This window comes from Hylobates moloch, unplaced genomic scaffold, assembly GCF_009828535.3.
Source record: "Hylobates moloch isolate HMO894 unplaced genomic scaffold, HMol_V3 SCAFFOLD_2, whole genome shotgun sequence".
Lineage (NCBI taxonomy): Eukaryota > Metazoa > Chordata > Mammalia > Primates > Hylobatidae > Hylobates > Hylobates moloch.
Window position 1 is genome coordinate 122,146,240 of NW_026652277.1, and position 13,960 is coordinate 122,160,199.

Below are 13,960 nucleotides of genomic sequence, written 5' to 3' on the forward strand. Positions count from 1 at the left end.
AACATCTCCGAGGTTGCTTTGTCTTTCAGCAGCATGGCTATGATGAATACCTTGTTAAAGCTGTAAATAACTTTGGCATTTATAGCTTTATCAAAGAGTAATTATGGTACAAAGAAATATGAAGATATCTGCCTCTAGAATTTCCATACTGTTCTTATAATTCTTTAGTTATGTTGGGCATACATGCACACTCACACACATACACACACGCACATGCACACACACACACACATACACACGAACAAGGCATTTTTTCCCACTATCAAACAATTACATGAGAAGACTATAGTCAGACATCACAGCAATCCCTGCAAGGCTGCTTGGGGGATAGTTTATGTTGCATTTTGTGCAGTTTTCTGTCAAGGTGATTTCTATGGTAACCCCTATTTGCATCCTCTCAAATGGTGGTAAAATCTGACACATCCCATTAAATATTGATAGCAGTATTTCATCTACTCTTAAGCCCACTTGGGAATTCTTCATTTTATCTACTGACTGAGACCATTCCCTTGTGGTATCAAAGCAGCAAGCTTTTACTGTTAAAATGTTAATTAGATTTTTATAACCATTTTTATAGTTCCGCTCTTCATCTTGATAGCTACAAACGTATTTATTTACAATTCCATAATGTTCTCATTAATATGCTATGGAAATCTGCTGTAGTACACAGAAGTTAGCTTAACAACAACCCACAGAAATATATCCTTAAAGACATCTGTGAAACATCTGTAGAATTATAATGATGAAAAATAATTTTTCAGCAAATGAGATAATAAGCAGATGATACTTAAGGTCAACATTCTTTATGGCCATAACCTGTCTGCTGGTATAACTATTTCATGCATTTAATAGCATGGATACTACTAATGTTTGTTTGCTAAATTCCATGTCTACTTACTAATGTTTATTTGCTAAATTCTATGCTCATTAAAAGTAATATACATGTAGCCCAGAATATCCTGAGGTCTAAAATAATAGGCACAATCGTAGCATTCATTAGTAACATTTTCCTACAAGATGTGTCAAAAAGCTCTACCCACATCTCATTTATCCTTGGGGTATTTGTTTAAGCATTTATCTCTCATTTCACAGAAAACATAAACGCTAAAAGGTGAAGTGCCTTACCCAGGTTCATGTTACAGACAGGAAATGACAAAGCAATTTCAAGTTACATCAGAACAGACATCCAGCTAAACACAACCTGCTATTCTTCTAAGACTTTCTAGTGGAAATAGCTCTACATTTGAAGTGAGAAGGTTATTGGTGTTACCTTGGGCAAGTCACTAAATTTATCAGGATCTAACTACTTTTTTATTTGGAAAGGGAGATAAAAGTAAGTTTCTCAAAGTGTCTGGTAAGGGATAAATATCATTTTATTCACCTCATTTCCCCAAAGCCTAGCAAAATCACAGTAGGCAAGTTTAAACATCATGTGGCTAAATAAAATGACAGAAGGATGGACACAAATGGTGGTTTGCAAACCGTGAAGCACTATGTATTGAGGCTATTACTTTACATGAGTCTGCCCATTTACAGAAAACCTCCCAGTGTGGATGGGCCTAATGTATTAGTTTTCTATTGCTGATATAACAATTTATGATAGCTTAAAACACAAAGTTATTATCATACATTTTTGTGAGTTAGAAGTTCACCACAGGTCTGCCTAGTCTGAAATCAAGGTGCAAGCCTAATGCTGCATTCCTTTCTGGAGACTCTAAGGAGGACTATTTTCCCTTCTTTTTTACAGCTTCTAGAGGCCACCCACATTCCTTGATTCATGGAACTCTTCCTCCATATTCAAAACCAGCAATATTGTACCCTTTGATGATAAAAACACTCAACAAATTAGAGATGGAAAGAAATTATCTCAACCCACAGCTAACATCATACTCAATGGTGAAGAGTTGAAAGCCTGTTCTAGAAGATCAGGAAAAGGCAAAGATGCCCACTCTCTCCACTTCTACCCAACATGGTACTGGAAGTCCTAGCCAGAACAAGTAGACAATAAGAAGAAATAAAAGGAATCCAAATTGGAAAGGAAGAAGTAAAACTTTCTCTGCTCACATATGACATGTTCTCATGTATAGGAAACCCTCCAAGATTCCACTCCCCGACAAAACTGTAAGAACTAGTAAATAAATTCAGCAAAAATCACAGTACATAATATCAACATACAAAAATCAGTAGCATTTCTAAACCTGAAAAATCAGAAAAGGCAACAATCTCATTTAAAATAGCATCAAAAACAATAAAATACTTAAAAATAAACTTAAGGAGGTAAGAGATTCATACACTGAAAACTACAAAATGTTGCTGAAAGAAATAAACAAGAAAATGGAAAGATATTCTCTGTTCATGGATTTGAAGACTTAATATTGTTAAAATGTCCACCCTACCCAAAGATATCTACAGATCCAATGTAATCCTGATCAAAATCCCAATGACATATTTTTGCAGAAATATAAAGACCAAACTGAAATTCACCCCAAATTTCAAAGGCCCCTGAATAGCCAAACAATCTTAAGGAAGAAAAACAAAGCTAGAAGCCTCACACTTCCTGATTTCAAAACATAGTGTCAAGGCTACTGTTTTAGTCTGCTCAGGCTACTACAACAAAATACCATACACTAGGTGGCTTAAACAATAGAAATTTATTTTCTCACAGTTCTGGGGAATCGGGTGTTCGAGATACAGATGCCAGCTCACTCAGTTCCTGATGAGGGTTCTCCACCTGGTTTGTAGACAGTTGCTATCTCCCTGTGCATTCCCATGACCTTACCTTTGTGCACGTGTGAAGGGAGAGAGCTCTGGTTTCTCTTCCTCGTCTTGTAGGAGCGTCAGCCCTATCGAGTTAGGTCCCCACATTTATGACCTTATTTAACCTTTGTAATCTCTTCACAGGCCCTGTCTCCAAAGACAGTTGCCTGGGGTGTTACGGCTTCAACATATGAATTTGGAGGAGAAACCACATTTCATTCATAACAGCTACAATAATCAAAACCATATGGTACTGACATAAAAAACATAAATATAGACAAATGAAACAGAACAGAAAACCCAGAAACAAAACCTCAGATATACGGTCAAATTATCTTCAACAACGGCACCAAGGCTACAAAATGAAGAAAGAATAGTTTCTTCAACAGATAGTTTTGGGGAAATTGAATAACCGCAAGCAAAAGAATGAACTTCTACTTTATCTTATACCATATAGAAAAATTAACTCAAAATGGATTAAGGAAATAAACATAAGGCCAGAAATTGTAAAACTTCCACAAGAAAACATGGAGGAAAATCTTCATGGCATTGGATTTGGCAATAATTTCTTGGATATGACATCAAAAGCACAAGCAACAAAAGCAAAAATAGACAAATGGGTCTACATCAAACTTAAAACTTCTGCACAGCAACGGAAACAATTAAAAGAGTGAAAAGGCAATACATGGAATGGGAAAAGGTATTTGCATATCACATATCTGATAGGAGTTTAATATCCAGAATATATAAAAGACTCTTACAACTCAACAACAGCAAAATAACCCAATAAAATATTAGGAAAATGACTTGAATAGGGATTTCTCCAAAGACTACATGCAACCAATGGATAATGTGCATTTAAAAAGATGCTCAATATTACTATCCTCAGGAAAATACAAATCAAAGCCACAGTGAGACATAACCTCACATTCGTTAGTATCCCCACCCTCAGATTTGTAGAAATTGGAACACTGGTGCTCTCTTGGTGAAAATGCGAAATGGTGAAGCTGTTATGGAAAATAGTATGAAGTTTCCTCAAAAATAGAACTACCATATTATTACATAGTCCCACTTTGGGGTATATATCCAAAAGAATTTAAAGTGGGATCTAAAAGAGATATTTGCACACCCATGTTCATTGAATCTTGTCTATCTCTTTAGCCAAGAGATAGAAGCAACCTAAATGTCCATCAACAAATGAATGGATAAAGAAAATGTGGTATAAGCATACAATGAAATATTATAAAGCCTTTGAAAAGAAGAAAATCTTATCATATGCAACAACATGAATGAAACCTGAGAATATTGAGTTAAATAGGCCTATCACAAGACAACAAATACTGCATGATTCTACTTATTTAAGTATCTGAAACAGTCAAGCTGTTAGAAAGTAGAATGGTGGTTACCAGGGGCTGGAGATAGCGGGTAAGGGGCACAGTAGCTGAGATTAGGGAGATGTTAGCCAAAGACTAGAAAGTTTCAGTTAGACAGAATGAATAAATTCTAGAGATCAATTGCAAGCATGGTAACTATAGTTAATAATAACGCTTTGTACACTTGAAAATTGCCAAGAGAGTAGATCTACAATGTTCTCACCACAGAAAAAAGACACTAGATAAGGTGATGGATATGTAATATCTTGATTGTGATAATCATTTTGCAATGCATAAATAAGTCAAAATATTACGATGTACCATAAATATATATAATTTTTGTTTGTCAATTATACCTCAATAAAAAACTTTTAAAAATATTTCAATGCTTAATAAAATTTCTATTTGTTATACATAAACATGAGTATGTATTAGTATATGCCTGTGTGTTTTATTTTAATCTATTTCACCAAAATACAGGTACAGTAAAATCAGTGACAAAGAAACAATGGTTTTCTTTTCTACATTTTCAGTCCTTTGTTCTATTCTCAATAAACAAACCTAAGCACAGGAAATATGTTTTCTTTAAAAATGAGCAGACTATATTTCCAAGTGGGCCCACCTATCCAAAAATGAGTCTTTATTCCACCACAGTCTTTCTCTCTATTCCAATCAGACCAGTCTAAACCCACATTGTCCAATACTGTAACTATTAGCCACATGTGGCTATCTGAATTTAAATTAATCGAAATCTGATAAAATTAAAAATCCAGTTCCTCAATCACACTAGCAACATTTCAGGAATTCAATTACTGCATGTAACTAATTGGCTACTCTGGTGAACAGCATGGAGAGAGAACATTTCCATCATCTCAGCAAATTTAACTGGTCTAAAGTAAAGAGCATATGGTATACATTATACATATAACACATATATAAACACTATGCAAATTCATACTAATTACTTTATATAATTAGCTTCAGTTCCTCTGTTTTTCTGTCTTTTATATACCTCTGCTTTTCTGTCTTTTATATACCATGTTTCTCATGTTTAAATGGCATGTGATATATATTTGCTCAACACATTTCAGGACTGTTTAATTTTTCTAGGATTGTGAGAGAAACAGGGATTGAGTCAAACTGTTAGGATATGGCAGCTCAGTCCTCAGCATTTCTTTCCAATGTGAACGTCTTTAAAAACTAAAAGGTAAACATATACAGATTTGGTGATAACAGGAAGTAAAAATAGGTCAGGGGGTTTTCAGCACTTTCTTCCTCCACAAAAAAAATGTTAAGATAGGCAACATAATAACACCACCCACCAGGCTTTGAAAGACAATTTGACTCCATAAAAGGGTGTGAAATTCTTGACCCTCCAGAACATTGCCAAGAGAACAAAACAGAGATCAGGTGATATGGGATCCTACAGTCTGAACTGAAATTGCTAGGCCAGGTGCGGTGGCTCACGCCTATAATCCTAGCACTTTGAGCGGCCAAGATGGGAGGATGACCTGAGGTCAGGAGTTGAAGAGCAGCCTGGCCAACCTGGTGAAACCTTGTCTCTACTAAAAATACAAAAATTATCCTGGCGTGGTGGTGGGCACCTGTAATCCCAGCTAATCAGGAGACTGAGGCAGGCGAATCACTTGAACCCAGGAGTCGGAGGTTGCAGTGAGCCAAGATCACACCACTGAACTCCAGCCTGGGTGACAAAGTGAGGCTCCGTCTCAAAAAAAAAAAAAAAAAAAAAAAAAAGAAATCACTAAAACTAAAATTCACATAGCTCCTAAGCAGCTCCAGATAGTACTGGGTATAAGACAATTAGGATTCCCTTCCTTCTGTGTCCTCACCAATCCTCACATATTTCTCCTTCAACTCAATGGGACCACATTTATATGGTCAAGGACTCAAGGAACACATTAGGACTATACAATGGGGCCACAGGGCAGGACTCTCCCTTTTCATGTTCTGTTTTGAATTTCTTCCTTCTTCCAACCTAATGGGAGACTAAATTCCCAGCTACATGATATAGTATTTGCTTTTCCTAGTTGATAACTAGAATAATATCAGAATATTTAAAGATAAACTCCATACTCTCCCCAAACAGTTCAGTCAGGATTTCTTTTAGTAAGAGATATTGGTTCATTTTCAGTTCCCTTCTACTACAAAGGCTTTTGAATATTCTCTGAGGTGCTTGTCTGTCATTGGAAAGAAGCAAAAGAACGGTGATTATGCCAAGAGGAGTAAAATAGCATTACTTAAATAATTCACCTTTATGTCATGTAACCACACTAGCACTAAAGAAGACACAGAGAACAAAGACCTGGATGACACTTTAGTGGGTTGGTGAGAATTTAATCTCAGATTTCCATAAAAGCCTTTTATCTTCTCCCACCCCCACCTTTCTTCCCCAGCTGACCCAATTTAAAGCTACACAATCAGGTCAACTCAGCAGGAGATGCAGAAGGCAGAAAAACAGATTCCTATTCTTACAAATGGGAGAGGGAGAGCCAGGAACCCAAGAGCTAAAGTCGAAGACCATGGAGAAATGATTTTAAAGTTGGGGAAAAAATAAAGCATGTTATAAATCAATAAAGGTCAGAACCAATAATCTCTGGATAAAGGAAAAAAAAAATTTATGTTATTTTTTGTGGTATCTTCATACACAACACCTAAATTAATTAACTATGCGCTGAATTAATTACCTGTGCTGCACTAAGGCACTCTGACACAAATTGAGAGTTTACGATTTGCCAGCACTTTACTTAGCAGTTAAATGTACTAAGGAACTAAATCCTCATCAAAACCCCTTATCGCCATCACATTGTAGAAGTTGAAAAACTGAGTTGAAGCAACTTGCCCACGGCTAGAGGAGTTAGAATACCAGCTCAGGTGATTCAATTTCTGGCCCTCTGCACTTAACAGCTTTACTATGCTTCACATGACCACAAACCGTTGCTTTTTCAAAGAATGACCAATGGACTATGCCCATCCTAAGAACTGTCATTACACAATAGTCTCGAGATACCCATCCCAGGCCAACTGAATCAGATTCTATGGGAATGGGACCTAGATATCTGCATTTTTACAAACTCTTCAGGTGTTTCTGAAACATTCAAAAGTATATACTTTAAAGTGTATAGTACTAAGGAAACAGTATGTTCTAGACCTCAAAAGCATAAGCACTGACCGAAAGCCAGGTTGTCTGGGTTTAAATCTTTACTCTGCCATTCACTAGTTCTGTTAAACAAGTTATGTGATCTCTCTGTGCCTCAATTTCGCAAATATATCATTTAATTGGTTTAACAGGCATCTGCCTATTCATGGTTGTAGGACTGTTCAGTGAATATTTTTCACATTCATAGAGGATATCAAAAGGATGAATGATCAAAAGGACTGATAATTCTAAAATAATCAATGTTACGGCTTGTATGTGTGCATTTGACTAAGAATTTGATATTCTCTTAATCAATACCAAAATAAAACAAATGGTGTCAAATTGTGAAAAACTTTACTTTGAAAACGAACAAGGAAATGACGCAGTATCTTCATTTTAACTGTCTCTGAAATATATTTCTTCCCTGCCTCCTCATTCAGTTATTTCTTATAAACCACAATAAGCTGGTATATTCCTCTTTCTATACTGACACTTGTTTATCTCATTTCTGCTATAGAACCTCTGGGGAGATTGAGATGAAAGGCACAGGAACAGGATGGAAAAGACAGACTGATAAAAATTCAAAAGAATATTTGTGTAGCAAATTACTTCAATGTATACAAAGTATACAGAATGTAAAGAATCTATTAAACCAACACTTATCTAAAATAGGTTTAGCTATAATAAAATGGAAGGCAAAATTTGCCACACAATAAAGAGAATCAGCCCAAAGATAGAGAGGGAAGGTTTGATTGTCAAATAACTGAATCAGTCACTTCTTAGTACTAAGAAACTCAGCCTGTGTGAGGATCTGAATTTTGAAGGCAATGGTGGAAAATGAAGATATTTAATGCCTGAATAATAAGATTTACTATATATTACTGGATAAGTGTTGACCCCAAACAATTTTAACATTAAAACAAAAGTCCACTGTGTGCCAAGCTCAGTAGATTCAAAAGACACCCTCAACAATTTCAAGAATCCCCAGGCTTCCCAATAACACTACATAGCTCTTCAACAGAGCTGCTCATTTTGTAATAATTAAAATGAAACAGCAACATCTTGTCAGGACAGAGAGTCCGAGCAATGAGCTCCATTTCCACATCTGACAAATGAATTACCTCACACAAGAGCCTGCCAGAGAGCTTGACTCAAGTTCCTTCTTTGTCCAAATGAGATGTTGTTACTAAAATGTAAGTTCCACAAGAACAGGAACCTTCTTTATTTGATTCACTCTTACATCTGGCTTTGACACAAATGGCTGGCACACACACACACACAAAAGTCATTCAATAATTGTTAAATTGCTGAATGAATACCATAGGTCCTAGACTTTTGCAGTTGTTCTTAAATACTCAAAGTTGCAAGTTTACCTATTTAGATGTCAGTACAGATAAACAATATCTCCTTCTTTAATCAACTTCATGCCTGGGAGGTTGTAAAGAAAATTAGAAAGCCTTGGCCAGGTGCAGTGGCTCACGCCTGTAATCCCAGCACTTTGGGAGGCCAAGGCGAGTGAATCACAAGGTCAGGAGATCGCGATCATACTGGCTAACATGGTGAGACCCCGTCTCTACTAAAAAAAAAAAAAAAAAAAAATTAGCCAGGCATGGTGGTGGGCGCCTGTGGTCTCAGCTACTCAGGAGGCTGAGGCAGGAGAATGGCGTGAACCCGGGAGGCAGAGATTGCAGTGAGCCGAGATTGTGCCACTGCACTCCAGCCTGGGGCGAGAGCGAGACTCTGTCTACAAAAAAAGAGAAAGAAAGAAAATTAGAAAGCCTTAAGATGTGGTTCAGTCACACATGAACTATCCAAACCTGCATTCAGTGTTCAAAGTAATGTTACAAAACAAAATTTCAACAAATTAATAACATTTTAATGGAAATTTATGACTTCAGTAGCATCCCATCCAAATACCTAGAAAAGGTATTCCAATAGGCTGAGCAGGGGAGTTGGGCTTTATAGGCAAAAAAGCAGCAGAAACAGAGAACAAAAAGCAGATTGGTTATTTTTAAGTTACTTCCTTTTTTTTTTCTTCTTCTTTTTTTTTTTTTTTTTTTTTTTTTGGAGTCGGAGTCTCGCTCTGTTACCCAGGTTGGAGTGCAGTGGTGCGATCTCAGCTCACTGCAACCTCCACCTCCCGGGTTCAAACAATTCTCCTGCTTCAACCTCCCGAGTAGCTGGGACTACAGGCACACGCCTCCACATCTGGCTAATTTTTTTTTGGTATTTTAATAGAGACAGGGATTCACCGTGTTGCCCAGGCTGGTCTCGAACTCCTGAGCTCAGGCAATCTGCCTGCCTTGGCCTCCCAAAGTGCTAGGATTACAGGCATGAGCCACCACGCCTGGCCAAGCTACTTCCTTTATAGTATTAAACTGGAGAGGACTCCCTTATTATGCCTGCTCAGGTAAGCTGGCCCCTTCTGATGGCTTGCTATGAAGCTCCTGTTTTTTGGAAAACTGGCCCGTTTATAGTTCAGTCTGGTTCTGTGGCACCTAGCGCGAGTGACTCCATTCTGATTTGGTCTGGTCTGTTGGACCTAGTGCAGGAGCTCAGTACAAAAAAAAATGCCCTCCCATAAATTTCATGTAACAGTAACTTGAAATTTCTCAGAAAATGAAAAAGTTGTGGTTTTGAAATCAGTATGTCAAGGTAGGGTTAGTTTGGGACCTCATTGCCTTTGGAAATGATAACATGCCATCATTAATAGTCTTGTTGGCCATAAACAAACACCCATAGTTCCCTTATGATTTATGTAACTGAAACAAAAAGAGGCGTGACAAGGACAGGATGTTACTGTTTTTCCTCTCATTTTGCCTCAGCACTTGGCTAATTTTGTACTCACTCTGAACAAGAAAGTAAACAAACAAGTGACCAAAGACGACTGTGGAATTACACGGCTGTTCCAAACCCAGCTCCCTAAGACCAGGTAAGTGAGTGTCCCTCAATAAAGCAACCTGAAATTGCAGATGCGACTCTGGACTAATTCTTTCTAAGGCCAGGATGGAACACTTTTTCCATGGAGTCTAGAGCTTCACTGTTTACAGGTGGGTTGTTTTCCCATCCAGAAGCCATCTTCACCTCTACTTACCCAGGGCTCCATCAGAATGTAATCATAAAACTAGACTGCAGGCCCGGCGCGGTGGCTCATGCCTGTAAACCCAGCACTTGGGGATGCCGAGGCAGGCAGAACATGAGGTCAGGAGATCAAGACCATCCTGGCTAACACGGTGAAACCCCGTCTCTACTAAAAATACAAAAAATTAGCTGGGCGTGGTGGCGGGTGCCTGTAGTCCCAGCTTCTCGGGAGGCTGAGGCAGGGGAATGGCGTGAACCCGGGAGGTGGAGCTTGCAGTGAGCCGTGATCGCGCCACTGCACTCCAGCCTGGGCGACAGAGCAAGACTCCATCTCAAAAATAAATAAATAAATAAAAAATAAAAGAAAAAGCAAAAACAGACTGTACAGGACATCATGAAGTGCGATATTTCTCCAGGGGAACATTAACGTTCTCAGGGAGTGGGTCTGTAACAAAGCACTATTGGTACTTGCCTAAAATGCATTTTAATAATAAAGCATTTTTCTTCTGTGCTGAAAGATTTCATTTTAGGCTTATTTACCCTTGGACCGATAGAACCTACTTGTAGCATCCTTGACTAAGAATGGCTCTGGAATAGAAGTGAGAACTGGTGGAAGTAAGAGGAGCCAGACCTGCGCAGGGCATTGCTGGCCAGAGATGCTGCTGACTTCATCTCCGTACTCGGCAAAGGCACCATCGAAATTCATCAAGAGAAGGCCAAGAGGTGTGGTTTGGCACTGTTGGTGCTCAGAATGCAACATCCCGAAGTATGGCACTTTGGCATGCTGAGTACTTTGTCCTAAGGAGATTGGCAGGCCTCAGAAGCAAGATCTCTCTGACCTTCTCCTGCCCTCCTGTCTCCCACCTGTTTTTCTCCCTCTGAAGGAAGTCACAGAAATCAGAATTTGTGCTCTGCAAGGTGGGTCACAGAAACCAGAACCCCTCTCTCCCAAAGCCTGGCAAAAAATCCTAGAAAGGTCATTTCTTCTTCTCTTTTAAAGGCTCTCATTCCAGAGAGGTCTTGCGCCATAACCATGAGGAAAGAATGCTACACAGAGGCCAAGAAGAACCTGAAGAAGAAGGCCTTGCTGCCTCCACCCCTAGACTGTTGTCATTAGAGCGTATCTTTTGTCCAACTGCATTTCTGCATGGCCTTCCACTCTCCCTCGAACCTAAGCAGAAGAGACAGTTTTCCCTGGGTCTCTGCGTCTTCAACTCTGAAGGCTCCCCTGTCATGTAAAACTTTGATTAAATAAATGTGTTATGCTTTTCTCTGGTTAACCTGTCTTTTGTTATAAGAGTGTTGCCTGTGGCCCTGATGGGGAGGAAAGGCATCAACCCTTCCCTCCTGCAGAGCTAAACCTTGTATTCTGATTTAATCCGAACACTAATGCCAAAGCAAAGCTGAACCCAGGGAATTAACAGAGCATGCAGTATATGTGAGACCGAAGTACTGGGTTAGTCTTTTGAAAATTCTCTCCTGAAAGAGAACAAAGGAGATGAAAAAGGGTGCATGTTTAGAGCTGCAGCAGGAGTCTGGACTCACCAACCCAAAGCCCTCCTCCTTCTGGGGTTGGTTTCTAAATGATTTTGTGGCTAAAATATGACTCCTGGGTTTGTCATAAGTATATTCAGTAGATATGTGAGGAGGATTCAACGTTTGTGATTTTTGTTTGTTTGTTTAGGAATAAAAAGCCACAGCAATCTAGTTTTTGTCAAAAATGACATGCTGTTCTGTATGGGCACTGGAGTGCCTCTGCTCAAGTTTTATCATAACCCCTGAACAAGTACACAGGCTGAGGCTGAATGAAGAGGACTCAAGCTCGATCGTTTACAAGTGGGTTTGAAAGCTTTGAGATAGGACCTTGGCCAGGGGCTGTTATCTTTATTGTGCAGAATGACTGAGTTTGACTTCTGGATCACTGGGTTGGGGCGATACTTTTGCAAAGAAGTCAGTGGTGCTGTCAGGGTGGAAAAAAAGATGTCCCAGCAGCTTAGCTGTTAGGTATGGAGCAACAGAAAGGAGGTGGCAGGAGATACTCGTCAACTGGTGCTGATAATGGAGAAAGATAAGCCTTAGATCATAAATCAGCTTGCAGCTACCACCTATAGCTTTGAAAGGGCACCGTTGTTTCTTACTGTATCACCAGCTCATTAATACAAGTCGGCAGTCATTACTGGTGGTACAAGGGAGAACATAATTTACATATTAAGTAGTTAATCGTGGATTCTGCAGCATTTCAACGCTCGAAGGTATGCCTTTCTGAAACACTTCAAGGGCACAGTTCAGGTTTGTGTCAATACATTAAAGTTTTCTTCTGTCTATGAAATGGATGTTTGTTAAAAGATGATTTTAGTACAATTGCACAGGCTGTTTGCTGGGTGAACTTGTGACCCGTTGTCTGAAATGGAGGTGGGAACTTTTCCAATATGAACGATTATTCCCACTGACATTCTGATGAAGTTAATGGACACAATTTACTTGAAGGACCATATTCGAGGGTTCTCAGTAGGGATGGGTATGAATAATATTAACTTTTATAATGTAAAACCATAAAAATCCATTAATTTTATCATCATAAATAAAATTATATTAATAGAATTTTCTTTTTTTTTTATTTTATGGCCACTGAGATGATGGAGTGACTTTTCAAGCTTCGCATCTTTTCACTCTTGGTTGTCATGAACACCTGTGGGCTGCCAGCAGGGTGGAAAGAGAGGCCAGGCTGGCGGAAGAGTTTATTGATAAACCTGAATAGGGCCTGTGGTTGCATAGTTACTGTAGAGTTAGTTAGATCTGATCTGTAAATAAATACTTTCCTTAAAAAGCAAGCTCCAATAATAAACTTCTTGGCACATGGCAGAACAGAATGATTTGGAATAGCTAGTAGTTCTCTGTGGGAGGAACCAGTTCAACAGGTCCTTCCCTCTTTCAAAAGCAGATTTATCCCACCATCTGCAAGACGCTCAGTGGACTTCCCCATAGAGCAGACTGTGTATCTGAGAAAAATATGCCATGAGAAGGACATTCAGGATCCCTGATTATGACATTATTGCGAGCACTGTTTAAAACATTTATTTTTCTCATTACTAAAGTAACATATTACTTTAAGGTAATATATTATTCAGGCTTGCAAAAATAGGAAAAATACATATGATTCTAAAACACAACCATGATTAGCCTTTTGGTGCTTGGTTTCAAGTATTTTTCCCCTAATTAGCTTAGAATTATCTCAGAATTATCTCACACAGTTGTTTGTTACTCCAGGAACATTAAAGAAATGCTATATTCTTTAGAATTCTATTTGCAATGGCAAGTGTAGAGGAAGTAACAATACACGAGTTTTCATGAACAATATCAAGGAACTTTTAGGTGTTTGGTATATTTTCTACATGTGTAACCATTATGTGTTTTTTAATCACTATTATCATGAAATTAATGAATGCTAGATGAATCTTTAGACGTCTTGTAAGCCAAGCATAAGCAACAATTCTGCAAATATTTTCAACTATTATTTGGAATCTTACCAGAGTCTACTTATTTCCACACATTTTGTCTAAGATGTGAGGTGCACACACATATATACTGAACA